The following is a 15,520-nucleotide window of genomic DNA, read 5'->3' on the forward strand; positions in this document are numbered from 1 at the left end:
AAAAAATAAAATAAAAATAGATCTATAAAGATTGTCCTCCACATCACATTCAAACTTTGCAGCCCACACCTTAAAGCTATGCCCTCTAGTATTTGATGTTTCCATTCTGCAGCTTAAAAAGATTCTGACTGTATCTGATCTATGCCACTCATTTTATATACTTCTATCAGGTCTCGGTGAAACCTCTGACGTTCGATAGAAAACAATCTTAATTCTGACTAACCTCACCCTGTCGCTAATACCCCTTAACCCAGACAAACTTAACAATTCCAGACATTTGCAATCACAAATATCTCATAGTGCCTCTGGATCTTACACTCCTAATCATAGTTGTCAAGAAGTTAGTCCTCAAGACAACATAGGTTAGTAATTATTTCTGAAGAGGCGGAATTGAGAAAATCATTTTTTACACAGAGAGTGGTGAATCTGTGGAATTCTCTGCCACAGAAGGTAGTTAAGGCCAGTTCATTGGCTATATTTAAGAGGGGCTTAGATGTGGCCCTTGTGGCTAAAGGGATCAGGGGGTATGGAGAGAAGGCAGGGATGGGATACTGAGTTGGATGATCAGCCATGATCATATTGAATGGCGGTGCAGACTCGAAGGGCCAAATGGCCTACTCCTGCACCTATATTCTATGTTTCTATGTTTCTAATTAAAATTTCAAAGTTACTGAGTTTTGATTCTGCTTCATATGTGGAAAGAAGTATGACTTTACATGGAAGCATTGGAGAGGATACAAACATGATCAACAGGTGTGGTACCAAAATTGGGAATTACAACTCTATTTTGAACAATGAGTTAATTTGGCAGGGAACAACAGGAACTTAACAAGATACTTGGGTTCTCCATTTCACCCACTACCAACCCTTACAGACATCCATGGCTTATTCCAGACCGAACCATATGTCACTTTAACCACTTCTTTGCTGTGGCGAGCCAGGAAAGGGCTGAGGCCCTCATTCAGGTTCCCAGTGTAGTAGTGGAGAGGGCAGCGACTCATGCTAAGTTCCTTACACAGCAGTGTCATCACTGACATATCTAAACAATAAAGTAATGATGATCTATTTTAGCATAATTCCACTCCATTATTCCATTCCTGGACACATCCTGAGCAGTAAACGATGCTGCGTAGCATCAATCCTTTTACTTAGGTCCTTTCACTTTGTTTGATTCTGTGTGGCACTTTAATGAAGGCCTTCGAAACATCTCTGGGTCTGATGTATCTTTTGCAGGTTAAGAATTGTGTAGACGAGGCGGCCTTTTCACCAAACATTTTCGCTTGTTTCGCCAAGGCCTGCATCTGTTTTCTGTGCCCCCCCCCCCCCGTTCTCTCTTTTCTCCCCCCCCCCCAGATGCACTCTAATTTCTCCCACCATCCCCCTCTTCTTTAACCCTCTCCATCCTCTCTATATAGAAACATAGAAAATATGTGCATGATTAGGCAATTCAGCCCTTGCAGCCAGAACCACCATTCAATATTATCACGGCTGATCATCCAGAATCCTAACCTTGTTCCTGCTTTCTCCCCATAATCCCTTGATTCCATTAGCCTTAAGTGCTATATCTAACTCTCTCTTGATTTGCCCTACACTGCCACCTGTGGCAGAGAATTCCACAGATTCACAACTCTCTGGGTGAAAAGGTTTTTCCTCATCTCAGTCCTAAATGGCCTACCCCTTATTCTCCCCCAACATGGGGAACATTTTCCTGCATCTAGCCTGTCCAATCCCTTAAACATGTTATGTTTCTATAAGATCCCATCTTATGCTTCGAAATTCCAGTGAATATAAGCCCAGTCTAAATTCCATTGAATATAAGCCCATTATCTCGCTCCTTCTGTATTGTATTTCACCCCTTTTCTCTCATTATCTGACAGTCTTGTCTCTTTTTTATTTCCAGTGTTTATCCGCCCATCTGCCAATAAAACCTCCTCGCCTGTATCCACGTATAACTTGCTAGGCTTTGTCTCCTCCCACATCTTTTCCAGATTTCTCACCTTCCCTATTACAACCAAATAAAATAGTAAGATTAAACGAGAACTTACCAGTTTGAAGTTTGATCTGTATTTTATGAGGAGTTACGATGAGGGATTACGTGAAGAACCCGCTCAGTGCGCAGGCGCGGCAACTTCCAAGCAGCGGTGTGGAATCACAGATAGACACAGTTATTTGAAGTAAACATAGTAAAGATAAGGAGACATCAATTTGTTAGTTTGATCCATATAATGAGGGTGGGAGCTGAGGGCACGTAATCCCTCATCGTAACTCCTCATAAAATACAGATCAAACTTCAAACTGGTAAGTTCTCGTTTAATCTTACTATTTTACTTCGGAGTCACGTGAGTGACTACGTGAAGACTTCAAAGCTCTGTGATTTCAAACCGTGTAACAGTTCATACTTCACTCGCTGCCGAAGTCATTCGAGGGAGGAAGTATGTTATCGTAATCAACCATGAATCTGTTTGTAAAAACAATAATGGTGTTATTAACAACAACAAGACCAATTGCTCCCCCGGGCTTAAATTATATATTTTTTGCAGATTCTTTTTCTGCAAACGATACAGGTTCTGTCAGTGGTTTGTTATAAAAGTTTGGAACGTATACTCCCTAGACCACCCTGCAGTAGCCAGGATGTGGTCCATAGGCTCGTCCATCCTCTTAGTTACTGACGTGGAAGCTGTTTTGGTGGAATAAGATTTTATACACGTTAGTATTTACTCCAGCAACTCCCAGTACCTGCTTGAGCCACTAGAGATAGTTTAGCTCGTCACCCGACCATGAGGTTTCCTGTGGCTGACCCATAAGGCTTTTTCCTCTCCCTCGGTATTCCTTATTGTGTCGATCTCTAAGTGGGTCATGACACATAAAACGTGGTTCAGGTGGGTATGCCCGGAATTTCATGACTGGACCTGATGTTCCTGGTCTGTTCTGTTTGGCCAACCCTTGAATGGGCATGTGACACTATCTGGTGTTATAACCATGTTGTCCCATCGCAGTAGATGGGAGAGCTGGCTCTTTGTGTTGATGTAAGGCCACCAGCATGTCCATCTTCAGGGTAGGCTGTTCCAGGGTGAGTGACCTGGCTGGTGATCATCCCCTAAGGTATGTCAGGATTTCACTGACATCCCAATTTGGGTGTACCTATTTCTGGGGAATGGATTGATATACCTCTCCTGTATCTGATCACCAGTGAGCGGTACCCAAGTTGAGTAGGCTAACAGAACATGTCCTTCATTGTGGTGAAGACCTGCCAGGAGCTCCAGTACAGTTTTTTGTTATAGTTGAATGTGTAATTCCTGTTTTGGAAACAGTGTACCATTTCTTGATGCTCCTCAGGTATGTTCCCTAGGATATGCGACGGAATGCTGTCATCAGGTTGATAGTGCTCCTGATCCAAGCACAGCAATGGTCTTCCCAATTCTGCAATTCTTTTAATGACCATGTCGAGGATCACTGGGAACCATGCTTGTGGACTTGGTCCACTGTAATTTGCGTAGTACCCGACTGATGAAGCCGTAGTACCTATTGAAGAGGTAGAAGGAAAGGAAAACATAGAGATTAGGTTCCCCCCACCCCTCAATACGCGGGAATGTCTCCATTGCCGCTGCCTTGAGATTGGTTTCATGTGACGTAAGTTAGTACGTGGTGATTTAATTGGATATAAGGAATCGATATCTGGTGTCCATATTGCTTAGTGATTTCAGCAAATATTTTTGGTTTAAATGTATGTTTACAGTATTTAGCTCACCTGATAGGTGAGTTACTGATGGTCAAACATGTTTGACGACATACGGTTTCCAATTGTTAATAAATTGTCCCCTAATATCGATGTTCTCCGCCCATGTGGTTTGGTATATGCCACCACTGATGTTGTTATCTTATAAACGAACATGCAAATTTGGTGGATTACTGAGCACATGCTTCACTAGAATTAAGTAAGTTAATATATAACATGTTTAAGTCAATTCATATTGGCATTAAGTATTACAAGCTCAGTAACACATCAGGACACATAAGATGTTACTCAAAACAGGTGGAAGTGTACAACCATAATCCTTCCTGCCGATAAATTCCACGATAACACTACAGATTAATCCATTTGCCCCCATATTACAGGTATGGAGATAGTTTTGAACACTAGTATCTCAGCTCATAGGAAAGGTACAAAGTTCAGTAGCTGGTAATGCTGCTATATCCCAATTACTTTGCCACGTAGTTGATTGGTGGTTAATGCACCATGACTGATAGTCTTAATGAATACCAGATAACAACGTTGTGGATGGTCAACGTAAATATCTGGATATATATTTTGTGCACCGTTCCCAGAGGCACTGCAATACTGGGTCGATGCGTGGAGTGGACGGAGCAAGCCCCTATTCCATCTCCCTGTTCCAAAATTCAATTTAATATATGGTCCCTAGATAAGGGACGTATCAGATTATTAAACTGATAAGAACAGAACCTACACTTGATCTTAGCCAAAAGGCCGAGAAGCGATGCAGCTAAAGCTGTATCGAAGTATAGTTTGTCGTTAATATATAGACATGCCATGACGGAATGTTTCTAAGTGTCAGGGCTAGTTGATTCTGGATAACTTTGACTTAAATGCCGCAACGCTCATCATGGTTACTCCATCCAGGTAATTTCGGTATATCCGAAACTTATATGAGAAGGTACTGAATAGTGTGCATCTTCAAGGTCGATGTCTACCATAAAGTATCCTTGGATCCATGGTAGTAGTTACAAATCCCATGAATGGGTATACCTGGTGAAATACTCAAGTGGTTTATCAACGATGGTGCGACATTCACCATCGTGGGAGGGTAGACCACTTGGGGTGCTTGCTGAATTGGTGGCAAGATATTAATTCTATTCCCCTTGTATTTATTTTTTGGTATATAACTACCAAGAGTGATAGCTTCCTAACCAGGTGTGATTCATCCACCCCTTGTTAGTACAACCCTTAACCTTTATGTGATGGTAGGAACCATACTTATCTGTCTTCATTGTTGTTTTCTTCGGTTTCTGGTTCCTTGTTCTTGTAGGGACGATGTTTGTTGGGGGGTGGCACATTTTCCCCTGGGGCCTGCTCTGGGCCGTGGCCTAAAATGCTACAGGTTTGGCATGCAGGCCCCGAGCTTTCACCAGTACCATGAGGTAGACGCCCCTGGTGGAAACGTAGAGGTACTGCTGTCTGGTTTAGTGTGGTGCTCATTCCAGACTCTGCCCTCTTGTGCCGAATAGTTTGAACACTTCGTCCAGTTTTTTAGGACTGGTTTGGTAAGTGCCAGGTAGCAGGATCTGTGCTTATGATGTCGGCAGGCACCTGCCCCGAGAGCCGCTCCAGCGGCTCAGGCGGCTCTCTCTCCCCCCGTGCGGGTGGAGAGACGTCCCGTCCCAAATCGGGAACACCTGCCGGATGCCTCTTCGGGTGGCTATACATCCAGCCCGCTAGCGGGCTGGGCTCGGCACGGTGTCGGGGAATAGAGGAACACCGGGTCGCTCCTACCGCCTGTTGCTGCCCCCCTTCCCCCCGACGGGAAACGTTCCTCCTCGAACGGGGGACAGTTTTGTTCCAGAGCCTTTTTCTCTGCCTGTAAAACACAAGCAGAAAAAGGGGCTCCCCTGTAAAAGAAACCCGACCTCAGGATACTCACCTGACGGTCCGTTTCATCTGTTGCGGGAGTGCCTAACTCCCGCTGCCGCTGTTGCACTGCTGGCGTAATGCCGCGCCTGCGCACTGAGCGGGTTCTTCACGTAGTCACTCACGTGACTCCGAAGTAAAATCACCTATTCATTCCCTTCAGTGATGTAGCCTGACCTGCTGAGTTATACCAGCACTGTATCAGGGCTTTTTTTCTCTGTTGCCAACCGGGCAACCTAGGCGGCTTTTTCAGTTGCCAAATGACAGTTTAGGTGGTCATTTAATACGGCTTGCATGGCGTGTGCGGTAATGTGCTCGGACGAAGTGCGCAGTTACCAGTCAGAATTATGCTCATTGAAGCATTCACATATTATTTCTGCTTCAAATAAAGTCACAAACTAAACATATTCACCAATCAAGACATGATATATCCCACAATAACATGCAGCAAAATTATAATACATTATCTTAACTCTTTTTACACGTTGCAATGAATGCAATTTCTATTATTTCTTTCCACTTCCAAACAAATGTGGTTGGATGATTCAGCGTATGATCAACCCGTGTCAATAAATCCTGGACCATGTTAACATATATGCTTAACCATGCACACTACAGATTGATGCAAGCATGTTTTCTGTGAAGGACTGAAAATTATCATGACATGGCCATAGCATGGGTCGTTATTGGTACATAAACGCACTTGCTTCCCACATAATTTATCCACAACAAAATATACAGGTTGCAAGGCAATTTCTAAAGGCATTTTAAGATAATAGCTGTTAAAACCGACGATACCCACCTGACAGGTTAAACATTACACTAAATGACAAGAACTGTCTGTGGAATTCTCTGTCTCAGAGGGCGGTGGAGGATGGTTCTCTGGATACTTTCAAGAGAGAGCTAGATAGGGTTTTAAAGATAGTGTAGTCAGGGGATATGGGGAGAAGGCAGGAACGGGGTACTGATTGGGGATGATCAGCGATGATCACATTGAATGGCGGTGCTGGCTCGATGGGCCGAATGGCCTACTCCTGTGCCTATTGTCTATTGTTTATAAGAGATGGCCAAATGACATAACTGCAGCAAATGTTCTTTTGGCAATATGTTTAAAGGTGTCAAAAAGCCACATTACCGGGCATTCAGATTAGATGTATGTGTTGTGAACAGCAATGAAGATACCAAGTTTGTATGCACCAGATTAAATAAAAAATTATTGATAGACGCTGTTTCCATCATCCCCACTGGCAATTGGGCAACCGTTAATTTCGAGCCTTGCTGTATGTTTTATCTTTGGTGTGCTAGTTGTAAATGTGCGCTGCATCTGCTAAATTATTTATTTTTTATGTACCCTGCTACCATATCTTTAATTTAAGTCCATAGTCTAGCATTTCCCTAATGCTGATGCCAGCCTAACTGATCTTCAGTTTCTCATTTTCTATCTCCCTCTCTCCAGAAAAAGTGAGGCGTCATTTGCTCTCTTCCAATTTGTGTGAACCATTCTGCAACCTACGGAATTTTGGAAGATGATGAACGGTGCGCCTGCCTGAAAGGCTACGGATCAAGTTCTGGAATTTGGGCAGCTATTTTCCAGCCGGCACGGACTCCATCTTCTATGTCGTAAACTCTACGATTCCTTGAAACTGGCAAGACGTCTGATTGACACAACACAGTGGAAACCTGGAGCGATCTCCCCAAAAGGCTTTCTGGATGCTGTGGGTCAGTTGGTACTTTCACTGCCATGTTCGATAAAATTTTGGTGGGAGGGTTAATGAGGGATTCAGAGCAAATGTGCATAAATTAATCTGAGCACAGGCCTTCCCTGACTAACAAATGGATTCCATTTGTACAGATGTTGATTTTTGTACGTCAGAAAATAGACAAAAATCACTCTGTTTACCATTTTGTAATGAATGGCATTAAAAAACACATAATGCTGACAAGAAGGAACAATTGTTAAATGAGACAAAACTAGTTCTAACTTTCCTAGAAATGAACGTATGTGTGTACATCGGACTTTTGAATTTAATAGTGGAGCTTTTCTGCATGTATGGGTTTCTCGTAAGTGGGGCATTTGTTACTCTGGGATGGCCTGTGTACTGCTCTGTCATTGTCTAATTGATTATGCTTTTAGCTTTGAAGAGGGATGTTGTGCAGATCATCTAATTGAGGTATAGAAAAGTATTTATGGCATGGAATATAATGTTATATTCAGGAGGGAGGGACGGAATGCTGAGGCACAACAAATTTGCCATATGCTTGTTTAGTTTCTGTAATGAAGAATGAATTGTAATCTGGCAAGCAGTCATTAATGGATTGTCTCACGATTCCCAGGCATACTTTACACATGCCTGGCTATTTCACGTAATAGATCAAAAGTATTGCCTTTGATTCTTTTTCACTAAACGGTATCTCTTGGTTGGAAACGTTTATGCCTTTGGCAAGACCCGTATATACGTGACTGATCTATAAACACTTCTTTTAACCTTCTCTAAGCACGACAATCCCACTTTCTTTGGATTTTTCATGGATGTGAAGCCTTTCATCTTGATACCATTCTTGTTGTTTAATGCAATCGAACAGACTTGTGTAGAAGCGATTTGTAAAAACGTAGCATACCTTGCTTTTATACTTTGCTTCTCTGTTCCAAAGGTTCTGTGTTCGTTTTTTAAACTGACTACGCAACCAACTTGTTCTGCAATTGTTAAAAATTGCCTTTGTACATCTGCTGCGGTCTCTGTCCCAACATCCCCCATAAAATTGTACCATTTAGTTTACATGGAATTCTAGAGGTGAGAGCTGGGTTCCTGTTCCTTCTCCGTTGCTAATGTAGCACATCGTGCAGTGTAGCATTGAATCCACTGATGAGGTGATGTGGAATGCTTGGTTTTAGGTACTGGTCATTCCAACCAATGACAGGACTCAGTCACAAGTCATAGACAACTCTAGACTGTCATTAGAACATTGGACATTAAAAACTACTGTAGAATTGCATGTAAACATGGGTGACAAACTGCATTAATATTTCCCATCATTACAAGCATCTGATAATGCCACAAAATACTCCTGCCAGAAATATTCAAAACACTTTTGCTTTAATTAAACTAATAATCCCATTAAAAAATCGCCTTACTTGCAAAGCCTAGATGTTTTTGTGTCACCGTCAGAGTGGTAAATGTGACGTATCCTTCCTGAGTAATCGATTTTAAATGCATTTACGTTCAAAAGTCATTCGAGTTTATTTAACCATTCGCCCCATTGAGTCTACTCCGCCATTTAATCATGGCTCATCTATCTTTCCTTCCCGACCCCATTCTCATACTTTCTCCCATAACCTTTGACACCCTTCCTAATCAAGAACATGTCAATCTCTGCTTTAAGTATACCAAATGACATGGCCTCCACAGCGTCGGAGTTGATGAAGTCGGTGATGGTGCTAGAGATGGTGGCCTGGTGCTCGTCAGTGGGGTCATGGTCCAGGGGTAAGTAGGAGGAGGTGTCCGAGAGTTGGCACGTGGCCTCAGCTTTGTAGAGATCGACGCGCCAGACTACCACGGCCCCTCCCTTGTTGGCAGGTTTGATAACCCAGTCTGGGTTGTTGCGGAGTGAGTCGATGGCAGTACGTTCGGGGGGGGGGGGGGGGGGGGGGGGCGGGGTGAGATTGGACTGAGACGGGAGTGGAGAAGGTGAGGCGGTTGATGTCGCGACGGCAGTTTTGGATAAAAAGTTCTAAAGCCGGAGGGCCACGATGGGGGTCCACGAGGAAGGGGTTCGTTGGAGACGGGTAAAGGGATCATCAATAGGGGGCGAGGACTCCTTCCCGTGGAAGAATGCTGTGAGGCGGAGGCGATGGTAGAAGAGCTCCAAGTCGTAGTGGGCGCGGAACTCATTGTGGTGGGGACGGAGGGTGACAAAGTTAACGCCTCTGCTGAGGACCGACCGTTCGGTGTCGGAGAGGGGGGGGGGGTCGGGGGGGATGGTGAACACACGGCAGGGATGGGGGTTGGGGCCGGAGGAAGGCTGGTGAGTGGACTGGGGACGAGGCGATGTGTGGTGGGGGGGTAGGGGGTGGTCAGGGGGTGGGGGGTATGAGGGCTGTAGTGTGGGTAGGGAAGGCCAGGGGTCAAATAGTTTGAGGGGGATGGGGAAGACCCAGTGGAACAGCCATTGTGGTTAACAGGGTTGGGCAGACTGGCACTAGGACCCAGTGCAGTTAAACCCAGAGGAGTGGGGATCAGCAGCGTGGCGGCTTCAGGCCCAGTGCAGAGTCCAGTTTGCAGGTAAGGCGACGGGTGTGGGCTACTGGAGGGAGGTGGAGTGGCGAGGGTCGGCGGACCCGATGGTAGGAGTCCGTGGGAAGTGGAGTCCGGTTCGGCGGGCGATGTGTGGGAGGTCCCGGTGGGCAGCTGGGGCGGCGCGGTTCGGCCAAGCCGGTGAGGTGACGAGGTGAGTAGGGTGGGGTGCGGTGGCCATGTTCGGGGAGCCCCGGTCCGGCGGCCATGTTCAGTTGGTCCGGTCCTGCGGCCATGTTAGGTGGGCCCGGTGCGACGGCAATGCTGGATGGGCCCGGTGCGGTTGTGTTATTCGGCGGGCCCAGTGCAGCGAGAATGTCGGATTGGTCAGGTGCGGTTGTGATATTCGGCAGGCCCACTGCAGCGGGAATGTCGGAGTGGTCGGGTGCGGTTGTGATATTCGGCGGGTCTAGTGCAGCGGGAATGTCGGATTGGTCGGGTGCGGCTGCGATATTCGGTGGGCCCAGTGCAGCGGGAATGTCGGAAGGGCCCGGTGCGGCAATGAGGTTAGGCGGCCCCGGGGGGAGGCGAGGTTCGGCGGTCGCGTTATGGTCGTGATAGTCAGAGGAATTGGCGAGGGGGAGAAAGTCCGAGTTACCATTTAAGTCGGCGAGGCTGGGTGTCATCGGTGGGCAGGTGAAGATCGGTGGCAACAACGACGTGGAGGTTGGCGAAGGCGGTGTCCTGGTGAGTACTGGAGGCCAATATGGCGTCGCTGGACTCAGGCAGGCGGCGTGGGCCGGAGCCTGCGGGTGGTGGAGTCGCGGAGTGTCGGCGACGGGAGCGGCCTGGAGGCGGGCTAATTTCAGGTCCTTGGTGGAGTTAAGGTGGGCCAGGAATCGTTGATTGAAGAGGTGGATCTTCCGGCGGATGAAGTATAGTTGGGGTCCGTTGCAGGTCTGGGTGAGTGAGGCCCGAAGTTACGGGAGAGTCAATGCGAGGTCCTGCTGGTGCCGACGCATCGCGGCCAGGGTAGATCTCAGTGCCCGGTTAGAGAATTTATGTGTATGCCGGTAGATAGCCAGTCGGTACCGATAGTCTGGCTTGGGTCCGTACTGGGAGGTAGGGAACTATCATATCTGGTAAATTGCTTATGACAAATGTGATTGAATTGTTGTTGGAGAAATTAGTTAATTCATGTTACTGTCATAATTAACCCTCCCAACAGGAACAGAAACTCAACCACGTGATCATCATTTTAATACACCTTTGGTTTTGTATATTAACTCCTGAATGTTCCTGATCCCATACCCACCTTTCTCAGCTGTGGTATTTTCACAATTGTTTATTGGTTCTTACAAATCATTTCTCCATGCTATTTGCTTTTAAGAACAAAGTCTTCCCTGGGTGCCACGCTTTACCTACATACTTGTGCACTAGAGCGTACTCTGAAAGGCATCATTGCTGTAGGGATGAGTTTTTAAGTGGAGATGGCATCTTGGCTCCCGTCATCGTCTCACAAAAGACAGAGCACCTGCCTCGTAGTACATGTGATAATGTCCTGTTGACTTCTTGTCCTGCAAGTCAGTTATAAAAGCTAGTCCTTGCACAATGGAGGTGTGGGGAAAGAATATCTAGCTTGTTTCAGTGGAATGCAAAACAGGTGGGCTGCTTTGAATAATGATCTCAACTATGGGAATGCTGTTGGAGATGCATTAATTGATGCAAATGGATAGAATGCTATCAAGCTCCTGCCTTGCATCTGTTTGTAAACTTCGGGACATGAGTAGATGGGTTACTACAATCCCTGACCAGCTCTTGTAGCCACAGTCATTGTGTTTGATCTAGTTGAGTTCTGGCCATTGACCACCCCAGAATGTTGGTGTGAATTGGCAATGCTAATGCGATTGAACATCATCTGCCTGCGGTTCGACTCTCCATTTTTGGAGCTGATCTTTGATTCTTCTGTGTATGAATGTTACCTGCCACTGTTTAGTCTACGCTAAATGTCATCCAGATTCAGCTGAATGCTGGACATGAACTAATTCATTTTCTAAAGATTATAGAGTGATACAGTGTGGAAACAGGCCCTTCTGCCCAACTTGCTCACACCAGCCAACATGTCCCAGCATTAGTCCCACCTGCCTGTGTTTGGTCCATATCCCTCCAAACCAGTCCTATCCATGTACCTGTCTAACTGTTTCTTAAATGTTGGGAAAGTCCCAGTCTCAACTACCTCTTCTGGCAGCTCGTTCCATACACCCATCACCCTTTGTGTGTTGAAGTTACCCCTGTAGTGGCACCAAACGTGGTAAATAAGGCCAGACGTCAGGCAGGTTCAAACAGTCGTTTATTCAGGTTCTACATATTAGGTTGGTGCGCTAACTATATTATCATTGCTGCTGTAGCTGAGCGAGGCTGTTTTCCCGGGCTCAGCTACCTGTTGACCGCTAAGATCTCGAGGTGAGATAACCTTAAGTAGCAGGACACTCCCTCTAGCTCATGACGTCACGCACAAGCCCTCGTACCTACTGACGAGGGTTCGACCATAAGTGACCCGTGTATTGGCTAACGCCACAGGATCCCCCCCAGAACCGGAGGAAGGAATAGAATGGTCGACATTCCAGTGAATATAAGCCCATTATCTCCCTCCTTCTGCATTGTATTTCACTCATTTTCTCTCATTATCTGACAGCTTTGCCTGTTTTTATTTCCAGTGTTTATCAGCCCATCCGCCAATAAAACCTCCTTGCCTGTATTCACATCTAACTTGCTAGGCTTTGTCTCCTCCCACTTCTTTTTCAGATGGATAACAAAACATTAGGTTAGACCATTTTTAATTAAAAAGTTACAAATTAAGACCTGCATCTTATTTTAATCTGGATAATTAGTCAAGCTGGATGATGAGTAGATTGGCATTATTTTTGTAAATGTCCAATGTTCAATAGATTCAGGATCAGTTCCTGAATTATAACGTAAGAAGCAACATTGAGGATATTAATACACATATCATGATTTAACATGGCACTGAAAATTCCTGGTAATATTCTTGTACCATATGTTATGTGCAAGATTGCAAAAAGCCAAAAACTACTTGCACCTTTTTCTTTCATGCTGTTTTCATGTCACAATAACGTAGAATGAACAGCATTTGATTTTACACTAATGCTCCATTTCTAGAATTCAAGTCGCTCATCATGGCCTATGCAATGAAACTAGAGAGAGCTAACTCTCTAAGGGGGTAGAGGAACTGAAATAAATTTTCATTAGGTGAGAAATAGTATTGGGTAGGCTAATGGGACTGAAGGATGATAAATCCCCTGGACCTGATGGTCTGCATCCCAGTGTCCCCAGGGAGGTGGCTCTAGAAATAGTGGACACATTGGTGATCATTTTCCAATGTTCAATAGATTCAGGATCAGTTCCTGTGGATAGGAAGAAAGCTAATGTTTTCCCACCGACCAAGAAAGGAGCGAGAGAGAAAACGGGGAATTAAAGACCAGTTAGCCAGACTTCGATGGTGGGAAATATGCTGGAGTCAATTATTAAAGAGGTAATAATGGGGCATTTGGATAGCAGTAAAAGGATTAGTCCAAGTCATCATGGATTTATGAAAGGGAAATCATGCTTGACTAATTTTCTGAATTTTTTGAGGATGTGACAAGTAAAATGGATGAAGGGGTGCCAGTGGATGTAGTGTATCTAGACTTTCAGAAAGCCTTTGTTAAGGTCCCGCACGGGAGACTGGTGACCAAAATTAGAGCACATGGTATTGGGGGTAGGGTGTTGACGTGGATAGAAAATTGGCTGGCAGAGTAGGAATGAACGGGTCCTTTTCAGAGTGGCAGGCAGTGGCGAGTGGAGTGTCGCAAGGCTCGGTGTTGGGGCCGCAACTGTTTACCATATATATTAATGATTTGAAAGAGGGAATTAGGAGCAACACTAGAAAGTTTGGGGATGATACAAAGCTGGGTGGCAGTGTGAACTGTGAAGAGGATGTTAGGAGGTTGCAGGGTGACCTGGACAGGTTCAGTGAGTGGGCAGATGCGTGGCACATGCAGTATAATATAGATAAATGTGAGGTTATTCACTTTGGCGGCAAAAACAAGGGGGCAGATTATTATCTCAATGGGGTTAGGTTAGGTAAAGGGGAGGTGCAGCGAAACCTGGGTGTCCTTGTACACAGGTCATTGAAAGTTGGCTCACAGGTCAGCAGGCAGTGAAGAAAGCTAATGGAATGTTGGCCTTCATAACAAGAGGATTTCAGTATAGGAGTAAAGAGGGGCTTCTGCAGTTGTATAGGGCTCTGGTAAGACCATATCTGGAATATTGTGTACAGTTTTGGTCTCCTAATTTGAGGAAGGACATCCTTGTGATTGAGGCAGTGCAGCGTAGGTTCACGAGATTGATCCCTGGGCTGGCGTGACTGTCATATGAGGATAGATTGAAAAGACTAGACTTGTATTCACTGGAGTTTAGAAGGATGAGGGGGCACATATAAAATTATAAAAAAGACTGGACAAGCTAGATGCAGGAAAAATGTTCCCAATATCCAGAACCAGGGGCCACAGCCTTAGAATAAAGGGGAGGTTATTTAAGACTGAGGTGAGAAAAAACGTTTTCACCCAGAGAGTTGTGAATTTATGGAATTCCCTGTTTCTATAAGAACCCCCTCATCCTTCTAAACTCCAGTGAATACAAGCTAAACTCCAATGAATACAGGATGCATGGTTTCACTGTCTTCGCCTATTGAAATAATTAAACATAGCAGGTATGTGCAATATGAATTAGATAGCTGCTACCTAAAGATGCCAGTAAAATACAAATCAAGTCACATTCTTTCTGAATGGGGATTATGCATTACATATTAAAACAAGTAAAGCTTACAGTTTGAAGAAAGATGCATGCAGTGATTTGTTCTTACCCAGTGACATAGTTCTCCAGCATTTTTAGTAGAAGCTTCTTTAAGAGAATATTTCGGAGCAGACAGGTTTTCTAACGTTGGTTCCTTGTCGTTTTCTTCAATTTAAAACCTTTTCTTATGTCGGACAGAAGAAATTATTTTTCACACAAAGCGTCCTGTACAGTATTGCCATATCCCTGATCCTCGATTAGCAAGTGTACGGAAATAGTCTGCAGAGCCCGTATGCAAGAGGTGCCATATTTTAGTGCCATTTTAAAAGTCCACGCTCTCGATCTTATGACACATCCCGACACATCCTAGGCTGTTGTGGGCCTCCGGCCATCTCCTTCCTTGGACGGGGCCCGTTCCTTCTCTCCAGGAATGCTGTCTGCGTGTGCTGCTTTTACTGTGGATCATGCATGGTATTGAAGATGCACTGAGCTGGCATGTCATCATTTTTGGACATACCTGAAGCTGCCCTTCTGCACTCCTCATTGAACTAGTCTTGATCCGCTGGCTTGACTGAAAAGAAGAGAAGAATGAGGAATCTGCTAAGTCATGACATTGTAGAATGTGGTGGGTTGTATTTCTGCTGATGCCCCACAGTAATTGTTGGAGAGTTAAGAGTGTTTAATTGTCGTACGTACCGGTAACAGAACGATTAAACTCTTGCAGCTAGCAGCTTAACAGGCTTGACTCACACACACAGATAAAACATGAATTTAAAAATTGAAAACATTT

The 15,520-nt window shown here is 45.0% G+C and overlaps 1 non-coding gene across 1 annotated transcript; it reads right to left on the bottom strand.

The window, feature by feature from the left end:
* Nucleotides 1-4,306: 4,306 nt before the first annotated feature.
* On the bottom strand, nucleotides 4,307-4,498 carry LOC116990260. The gene has a single exon (XR_004416505.1). It is a non-coding gene; the product is annotated as a U2 spliceosomal RNA (small nuclear RNA).
* Nucleotides 4,499-15,520: the final 11,022 nt, after the last annotated feature.

This window comes from Amblyraja radiata, chromosome 30 (assembly GCF_010909765.2).
Source record: "Amblyraja radiata isolate CabotCenter1 chromosome 30, sAmbRad1.1.pri, whole genome shotgun sequence".
In the NCBI taxonomy this organism is placed as follows: Eukaryota; Metazoa; Chordata; class Chondrichthyes; order Rajiformes; family Rajidae; genus Amblyraja; species Amblyraja radiata.